Source organism: Camellia sinensis, chromosome 3, assembly GCF_055761805.1.
Source record: "Camellia sinensis isolate YWXY chromosome 3, ASM5576180v1, whole genome shotgun sequence".
NCBI classification, from domain to species: Eukaryota; Viridiplantae; Streptophyta; class Magnoliopsida; order Ericales; family Theaceae; genus Camellia; species Camellia sinensis.
In genome coordinates this window covers 189,006,167-189,016,289 of record NC_138963.1, presented here as the reverse complement: position 1 = coordinate 189,016,289, position 10,123 = coordinate 189,006,167, and positions in this window count along the sequence as shown.

Sequence of the window (10,123 nt, the reverse complement as noted above, 5' to 3'; positions counted from 1 at the left end):
AACGTCTTCCACATCTCTATGTTGAGAGACTACCTTCGGGATCCTTTCCATGTAATAGAGCCTACTCGTGTAGTGTTGAGTGATGACTACACTTACGAGGAACGACCCATACAGATTGTAAACAGACGAATCAAGAAACTGAGGAACAAAGAGATCTCGTTAGTGAAAGTTGACTGGCAAAACCACGGTGGCGTGTATGCCACTTGGGAAAGGGAAGATGACATGGCCAAACGATATCCTGAACTGTTTCCACTGAATCCTGTTTTCTTCCAGAACGAAGGTAACTCGAGTTTAGAGGACTAAACTCTTTATAAGGAGGGGAGACTGTAACAACCCTCATATTGTTTACCGACTTATGACTGATTGATTACCGATAACCATCGATTATCGTTAAACTGAATTGATTATGACTGATAATTGAACTGATTAAAGTACTGAACTGACTGACTGAAATTGGAAACCGAATTGATTGAGTATATGTTAGTTAAATTGCATTTTATCTGTTTGACTGTATGATTATCTGTTCATGCTTATATGTTTAAACTGCTAATTGAAGGCCATATCGGCGGCCGAATTAGAAACCGATTGATGTTCCTTGACCCTCGTAATTAATGTGATTTTATGGTGTATTTACCTGAAAACTGATTAGGTATGATTAAATTAGATTAAAATAAGCTAATTAAAGAGTTTGACGTAATTACACTTTTGCCATCTAGTGGGGCCTTTGTTTACTCATATTTGAAGCCTTGTGTATGCTTTATCAAAACATTTCATCAGCCATTTCTTCTTGTTCTAGCCGAATTTAGAGAGAGAGAAAGTGAGAGTCTTGAGTTCACTTGTAGAATTGTTTGGAAATTGAAGAAATTGTTAAGGAGATTGCATATTTGAGCTCCCTTCTTGAACTACAAGACTAAAGGTAGCTCCATTGTCTTCTTGTTCATGTTTTGAGTTGATTGTTGCATGGTCCATGTTAGATTGTAGAGCTAAGTCATGTTTTGGGTCATTAATGGTGAATTGAAGCTCATTTCATGCATGCATGTTTGAATTAATGAGTTTTGAGTTGAATTCATGGTATAATGGTGCATGCATGTTCATAATTTTGTGGTACCCCATGAGTTCATCTTGTTTTTGAAGGTTTAAACTCTTTTGAAACAATATTAAAGCTTTGAAAATGATTTAAGATCATGCATGTCATGTTTGAGGATTGTTCTTGGAAATGGTTTGAAAATGGGTTTGAATATGGTTTTAATTGACTCACCTTTGGGGCTTGAATTCATAAATTGAGCTTTGAAACTTGTTATACATTGAATTTAGTTATGTTTTCCAGAATTTGGGCCCAAGAGGTCGAGTTTGGAGTGGTAGAATGCTTGGTTTGAGCTTGGGAGGCAAATCTGGAAATTCCAGATTTAGCTTCCTCGCTCGAGCGAAGGATTCCCCGCTCGAGCGAGAACCTTTGTCCAGGGTTCCGCTCGAGCGACCATCGAGCGACCATCGCGCGCAAAATCACAGCATCCAGTATTTTTTTTACTGTTTCGACAGACCGCTCGAGCGAAGGATTCCTCGCTCGAGCGAAGCCTTTGATTTTGGACTTCCGCTCGAGCTAAGAAAGTCTCGTTCGAGCGAGGCTCCTATTTTCAGCAAAGTTTGCAAAATGTTTTCTAAGTGTATTTTTGCATCCTCATCCCATCCTAGGCATTCTTAGGCCTAGTTTAAGACATCTTGATGAGGATATCGTTGTAGAACACACCAAGGCAAATTAGGGATTAAGTTATAATATTTCCCAACTGTGTAGCTTAGTGTGTTCAACCTGTGAACTGTGTAGGGTTGGCGACTGGGGAGACACGCTCTAGCATACCGTAGCCCAAACTCTGTGAGTAACAATTGTGTAAAGATATGTTCAACTGATTATCTTTTGAATACTGAACTGAACTGTTTACTGAACTGGTATTATTTACTGAATGAATGTATGTCCTTTATTTTTGAACTGTACTGTGGCATCCTTAGTACCTACTGTTTACTGTTACTGTTACTGCGACAGAATTCTCTGTCGGTTCCCTCGTGGAGCCACTACTGTTTACTGACTGATGGCCATCATTACTGTTCGGTCTTTTAAGACCTACTGTTACTGTTATGCTAATGGATGTACCATATATGACTGTTTACTGTACTGAACAACTGAAATACTGATTGAATTGAACTGTTTTCATTACCGTAAGGACATTCATTCTAAACTTCTTTACGCATTATGTTATTCACTGGGCTTTAGCTCACTGTTTATATATATATGTAGGTGCTCAGCCACCAGATCGGAGCTAGGAGCGTAGGTTAGACTCCAGTTTTGTCAAGCCAGCCTTTGTGCCTCACTGCGAGGTTCCGAGTTGCCATGCTATGGCTTTGGGGTGTTTTGTTTGTTTTCCCCCGTCTGTCTCCATACTGTTTGGATTACTGTATAGACTGTCAGTTACTAACTGTACTGTTATCAAGGGATTAGGTCCCTGTACTGTGTGACTGTAAATTTTGTATAGACTGTACTGTTTGTGTATGTATGAATGCATGAAAAATCTTTTTGGCATACAGACTGTCACAGCTCATTGGACATTGTTTAATTACTGTATTGGCTTCCGCCAGGCCCTGTACTCTGTTTTACTGTATTACTGTTAAGCAGGCCTTCGGTAATCTCGGATTACTGGCCGGTTACGGTGCTAAACCCATAGGGCCGGGTTTGGGTCGTGACAAGCACACACTCTACTTTAGTAAGAAAGATCCTTGAAGCTTGCACTGATGGAAACGAGATCTGTTCTTCAAAAGTCTGAGTGTGAGTACACACTCTGCTTCAACAAGAAAGATCATCGAAGCTCGCACTAATAGAAACAAGGGTTGTTCCTTGGAAGTCAAAATGAAAGCAAGGGTTGTCCCTCGGAAGCTCGGGTGAAGCACACTCCTTTCTTTGGCAATCAATGGAAGCAAAGGCTATCCCTCGAATGTCTGAGTAGGAGTACACTCTACTTCGACAAGAAAGATCCTTAAAGCTTGCACTGATTGCAGCAAGGGCTATTCTTCGAAAGTTCAAGTGGGAACACACACTCTGCTTCAACAAGAAAGACCCTCGAAGCTTGCACTGATGGAAGTAAAGGCTACTCTTTGGACGTTCGAGTGAGAGCACACACTCTACTTTAGTAAGAAAAACTTTCGAAGCTTGCATTGATGGAAGCAATGGCTGCTCTTCGAAGGTCCGAGTGGAAGCACACACTATTTCGGCAACTAATAGAAGCAAAGGTTGTCCCTCTTCGAGTGGAAGTACACTTTTACTGCGTCAAGAAAAGTCCCTTCAGGTTGGTAACTGAGGCATCGTTTGGGAACAGGCTAATTTAGTAACTTTTTGGCTATTTGGCTAAAAAGGTACGTAAAAAAAACTTGTATGTTTGGGATGACTTTTTAGCTAGTTACGAAAAGATGTGCAAAAAATAGAGAGAAAAGAGAATCTTTAACTTTTTGGTATGAGTTGTTGGCTTTTTGGCTAATTTTTAGTAACTTTTTGGCTAATTGGCTAAAAAAGTAAGTCCCCAAACGGGGCTTGAGTCCACTATTCCTCTTTCTTTTTCGAGGGGCAACAAAAAATTAAAAACTATTTCAAGCAACATAACACAATGAAGATACACAATACATAGAAAATAACTTCTAATGGAGATACACAATATGAAGAAAAAAATTTCTTCATAAAATAAGAAAGAAAGATAAAAACTTCTTGGACAATGCAGTAAATGCAAATTGTAAATGTTATAGATAGACTTCTTTTGTGGAATGTTAACATTTACCCCTAGAGTTGCGAGGTCATTTGGAAAGCTTTCACCAACTGCTCGGGTTATGGCCGTCATACGCCATCATAACCACGTCTTCTAAGATATCCTGGGGCCCCTGTTCTTTGAACTCTAGCTCATCTGCTTCGACTTTCTTTCCAAATATTTTCTTAAGTGTCCGGCACTTTTCTGTAGGATGTCCTAGTGATCAGTGGAAAACACAATAATTAGGGCCCTCGCGGCCCTTCTTCGGCAAAAGCTCTTCAATACAAGGCAACTTCAGTTCCCCGTCTGCCATCCATTCTTTAACAAAGGATGAGGGAGAAGGCAAGAAATGGACAAAGTTCTGATATAACAAAAATTTAGGTAAGTAATAATAGAAAATCATGAGTTAAATTTAGCTTTATCAGGTGCAATGCCACTAGAAAATCAAGTTAAGTTAAAATCACAAATGAAAAACTAAGAACACTTGCATTAATAGAAAATCATGAGAATTAGTCTTGAGAACAAGTATTTCACAAACATAATATAGCATGCACATCGTATAACTTTAAACCATTCTAATAAAATAAAAAAAACACAGTATCTACCAGCCAGAAATAGCGATGCACACTCACACACAACACTTGGGCAGTTGCTAAACAGCCAGCAAACAAAGCTAGCAGAAGCAAGGCAGAGACACTCTCACACACAGCACCTGGACAACTATTCATAGCAGCTAAACTAAAGCAAACACAACACAAACTTGCAGAACTTATAGACAGTAGCAGTAGGCTGACATGACACCTGGACAGTTATACATAGCAGAACACATCACACTCCAGCAGAATGTGTAGACAAACCACCAGACTCCAGAGTGTAGCCTAACCAGCCTGGTCTTCATGTCTGCAACCTCCCCTCTATCACTATTGATTTTAGCAAACCTAAGAATGACACTCCACATAAGTAGGCATCATGTCCAAATAATACAAAACCACTCATCATTATTGGATTTTTTTCACATGTGATAGAGCCATAGCTCTAGACAAACCACCAGACTCCAGAGTGTAGCCTAACCAGCCTGGTCTTCATGTCTGCAACCTCCCCTCTATCACGATTGATTTTAGCAAACCTAAGAATGACACTCCACATAAGTAGGCATCATATCCAGATAATACAAAACCACTCATCATTATTGGATTTTTTTCACATATGATAGAGCCATAGCTCTAAATCTCTCATAGATGAAAGTATCAGAGCCAGCCCCAATAATAGACTTTAGAAGGGGAAACAAATCATCTCTCATAGATAAGCTCTCTTATTTACTGACTGTAGAACTTAAAACTTTAGTAGTTTTTCTTTTTGATTGAAATGATAAAAAAATAGTAGATTTGATTCATTTGCATTAGTAAGCAACATAAAAAGCACATAGAAGAAAAAACAGCATGCAAAGTTAATAAACATACATAAGTTGCTGCATCCCAACCTTCCATCACAAAAAAGGAGATAATCAAAATTTAGAGTCATAGAAAACCTTGATGCAAATTAGAAGGAAGATGAGCCTAGATGTTAGAGACATTCAAGACATTTTCCAAAGAGAAAGTGGAAAGTTTTTAAGGAGAAAATCAGGCAATCCGAGGTTTAACAAAATTCTAGACACAATTTTCTTACAAATATGAACTAAGTAGCAAGAGATCCTAAAACCAGGACTGGAATAAGGTTAAATACAGTTCAAACTCAAAAGGTTAGAACTTTGTAAAATAGACGAGGAAGAATAAAACCAAAAGATAAATATTCGGACAGGTGAACAATTAACTCAAAGTAAAATTCAAAATATAAGGAATGAAGAAACAAATTTACCAAAAAAAAGTAAAATAGGAAATAAGAAAATAACAAGAGATAAGTTCAAATAGTGGAGAACTACCAAATTGACCTCATAATTGGTTTAACAGCCAAACTAACACAAAATCACCCAACAAAAAAAACAAAAAGAACATATATATATATGAGAGGGACAGGGAGAGTATTCATATGTTATAAGTATTACATGATTGGCAAGTCATTGCCATAGCTGTAAATATAGATACCTTCCATATTTCTATGTGAATAAGATGATTTTCATCAAGGTCAAAAATTTTAGAATGAGGGACGCTAGCCAGGGCAAAGACCCATAAATTTACTCCCCAAAGCCAAACCATTACAGTCTGTATCACCATAGCGAAAAGAAAATGTGTTGATACAAGGAAAGAAAAAAAACAAAAACTAATTCAACCAAAAAAAAAAAAAAAAAATTAGATAGAATTCACTAGCCACAAATGAAATCATACATAAAATGTATAACATAAGAAAATAAAATAAAATAAACTAATGAATAAAACCAAAAGTTGCACTCATTAGAAATAAAATAAAATAAACTAATGAATATTCAAAGTGGGTTCTCTATATGTACACACTTTAAGCATGTCAAGAGTTTTGTTCTACAGTGTTGTGTTTCTTGGCCTACTGCCGAAGTCTATACTTCTGCACATCAAAATTTGGAAGAACCTTAAATTAGCAATTCATAGAAAGCAGCATAGAGGGGAAGGAGTGCTAGAAACAAAAAGCACACCTGTAAATGACTCTTTGGCTCTGTTTGGTAGAGCTTATTTCCAGCTTATTTCTGTTTTTAGCTTAATTTAAGCTATTTTGATGTATTTGGTTCAGCTTAACAATACAGCTTATAACTTTTTGTAAGTCAAAAATCAACTTATTCTTTGAGTGGGAGAGGAGAAGCTTAATTTATAAGTCAAAAATCAACTTATGTCCACAGTTATAAGTTATAAGTTGTTAAACTATAAGTTATAATCACTTTTCTACAGCTCTACCAAACGGCGCCTTTAAATGGTACAATGTCAAGCCCTTTACGCCCATCACTCTCAACACCAACTTGGGAGTCACTTTTGCAAATTGAAAATCCTCCCAAAATTGGGTTTGTACTCAGCTCGCAATTGAAAAAGTCTATAATACTTGTGTAGACAGAACGCTTTTAAATCGTGATATTGTTTTATCTACTTGTAAACACGAGAAATCAATGAAATGGGTGAAACCTAATAACTTTATATATTATTCATAATAATTACTTTTTTTCACCTCCGATTTATCTATAGGAATAATTATCATGTGATTCACATCCATGGTTCAAAATGAGACATATTATGTGCTGCTAAAGTGCGATTTTACATTCTTCATTGAGTCCTCTATGGGTTGGATTTAATGCAACAAAATTTAGGTTCTTCCCGAAAAGGAGACATTAAATATTCACTGAGAGTTAATTAACAAACAGCCTAAACTGAACCATGGCACATTAAAATGATAATCACGAGTTTTTTATGCAATTCTAGATCGATAAATGGCCTAATTAGACAAAGTCCTGAGAAAGAATCTAAAGATCGAGAAAGTAAGCTAAGGACAAAACCCTACTACTTTTGGAAGAGTGAGACCAGGATTTGCTAAATTACGATCTACTTCTTGAAATTACAATTTAAAACACAAATTTAGCAAAACTATTTGTAATCTAAACAAACCTTTCACCAATTAGTTTCGCAGAAATTCACAGCATGCCACAAACAGATCAATTTCAATTTTCATATTTTGATTACACAATCAAAGAGTTGCTCATCCAGTTGTCCTTGCACATTCTAAAAATTCCAAATTTGGCATAGATACAATACAAGTATACAAACACTTTAATTTGAACAGATTGCCCATCCCCTTTTAAAAAAAGGGAGGGGGGGAAGGTGTGAAAATTTCAATGTTACAAACAAAAATTATCCATTTCAATTTTATTCTAATATAAGAGTGACTTAATTGTTTATATCTTCAACACTAGGTCTTCTAGGTTCATCAATGGAATGAAATTTTAGAACAATTAGTCAAACCCATTTTTGCAAAAAGGATACTTTGTATGTCCAAAATAGAAAGAGAGATAACCATCAAGACCTTTGCCAGCTAACTACCATCTTGTATAACTAATAAGCGGATTGCTTTAGGACCATTGATCATCACCTTCAATTTAAGAGATTGAAAGTAAACCAAACAAAATTAAGAGAAACCTAGATGTGAAAGTACCTCAGAAATCCAGAGAATGAAGTAGAAGGTGTTCGCGAAGAGGAGCGCATGTTCAGAAACGTGGGATCCAAAGGATATATGAGGGAGGGAGAGAGGGGGAAAGAGAAGGTTATAGGCTAATTTATCAAACCTCGTCGCAGGCACCCAGATTTCACAGCCGCCTCCTCTCGTCGTCGCAGCCCTCGCCAGTTCGTTGTCAACTTCTGTTCGCCATTGCCCTCTGATTTCGCTCAACCTTCGCCGCTCTCTGTTTGACGGGTTAGGGTTCAAGACAATGAGAGAGTGGAAAAGAGGGGAAAACAGTGTTGATTGGTATTTCCTTTTGGTGTATGTATCATTCGATACATACAGAGAAATAATAAAAGTAAACATAAAATAAAATTAGGCGGTAAATATTCCCTCAATTTTTTTTGATCACATTGATTCCCTCTGATAGATATATATATTTTAGTGATTGGCGCCCCAAATATCATTTTGACGTTTTTTTTTTTAATCATACAATTCATGACATATATTGTGTGTCGTAAAAAGGCAATATTTTTAACGGCATACTATGTATGCATCGTAAAAAGTGTAATACTTTTAACAACGGGTGTTGTGTGCGCCGTGAAAAGTATTCGTATGTACGTCGTGTATAATTGATATATTAACGGCATGCCATATGCATATCGTAGAAAGTTTTATTATTATTTACGACGTGCATTGCAAGTTGTAAAAAAATTATCGTTATTACCATTCACGGCCTACGCAATAAACGCGCCATGGTTGGAAAAGTATTTACGACGTGCAAAAAAAGCAAGTCATAAGAGTGAGAAACTACGTTATGCATTTATTGTATGCCGTTGATGTGGTGTCGTAAAAAGTCAATTTTGTTGTACTGATACCTAATCAAAATAATTTTTTATAAAAACAAAATAATAAATAAATGTCACACATTAATTCAACAATAATTGAGACCTTTTTTTTTTTTGGAGATCTTACAGTCTCTTTCGATCTCAATCATTAATAGTATAGGCCTTATACATATATAAATGGATCTCACATATATATTAATAATTAAAATTCAAAGGAAATTGTGGAGTTTCTTTTTTTTAAAAAAAAAAAAAAGATTTCAAACACTTTTCCAAACAATTTAAGTTATTAATATGGACGTACAGAATCCAACAACAGCTTGTAATCCACCACAAACTCCCGTGTCCTTTTTTTTTCCACCTGATTTTTAGACCACAAGTATATGTCAATGAAATAGATAATTAAAAAGAAAAAGAAAAAAACACACGTGTTTGTTAAGGCCACGTCACAACCAAAATGGAGGACTTTTAACCAGTAATTATTAGGCTTGGTTTATGGAGTGAGTTGAATTTTTGAATTTTAATTTTTTTTAATTATTTTAATTTAGAGTTAAAAAATTTAATTTAAGAAAAGTTTTTTATTTTCTTTTTGAGAAATAATTTAATAATTATAGGTTGAATATAATGTTTTATCTTATTAAAATTAACAAGCCTATTTTATTTTTTTGTGACTATTTTAATTGCAAACTCACCCAAATCCACTTCTCAAACAATGCCATAGTTGGTCCAAGAGTAGCGTCAACGTAAGGCCGGATTTGGGTACTAAAAAAAAATTAAAAAAGTTATCACTATTTATCTAAAAAAAATATTAAAAAATTATATTTACACAATTTTCTTTTTCAAACAACTCTGACGGCAGAGCAGTGGAGGTAACATTTGGGAAAAATTACACTTATTTAGGTGTACAAATAACACTGTACTGTTCGGCCCGTGGGGGCCCATCACGGGTCCCTTTTTAATAATCTGAACCGTTGAATGTGTAGAACTCATCAAGTACTATATGCTTGTAAAAAATCATATTGATTAGATATCGGTAACTATATGATCAAATCAGTTAAAATTTATAAAATGGATGGTGTTATAGTTAACGGTTGAAAACAAACTAATTCGATCAGAGAGCTATCGATATCCGATTAACGTGATTTTTTACAAAAATATAGTTCTCAACGAGTTCTACATATTGAACGGTTTCGATTAGCAAAACAAGACACGTGGTGGGCCCCCACAGGCCGAACAACACCTCCAATTCAATACCTGAAAAGCAGAGAATCATTTTCCAGCCTTTACATTGCCAACTTTGTCCCGAAATTCAGCCTATCCTACAACCTATTCAATCTCATCTTCCCTTATACACTAATTTATACAAATTTTTTTTTTGGTGAATAAAAA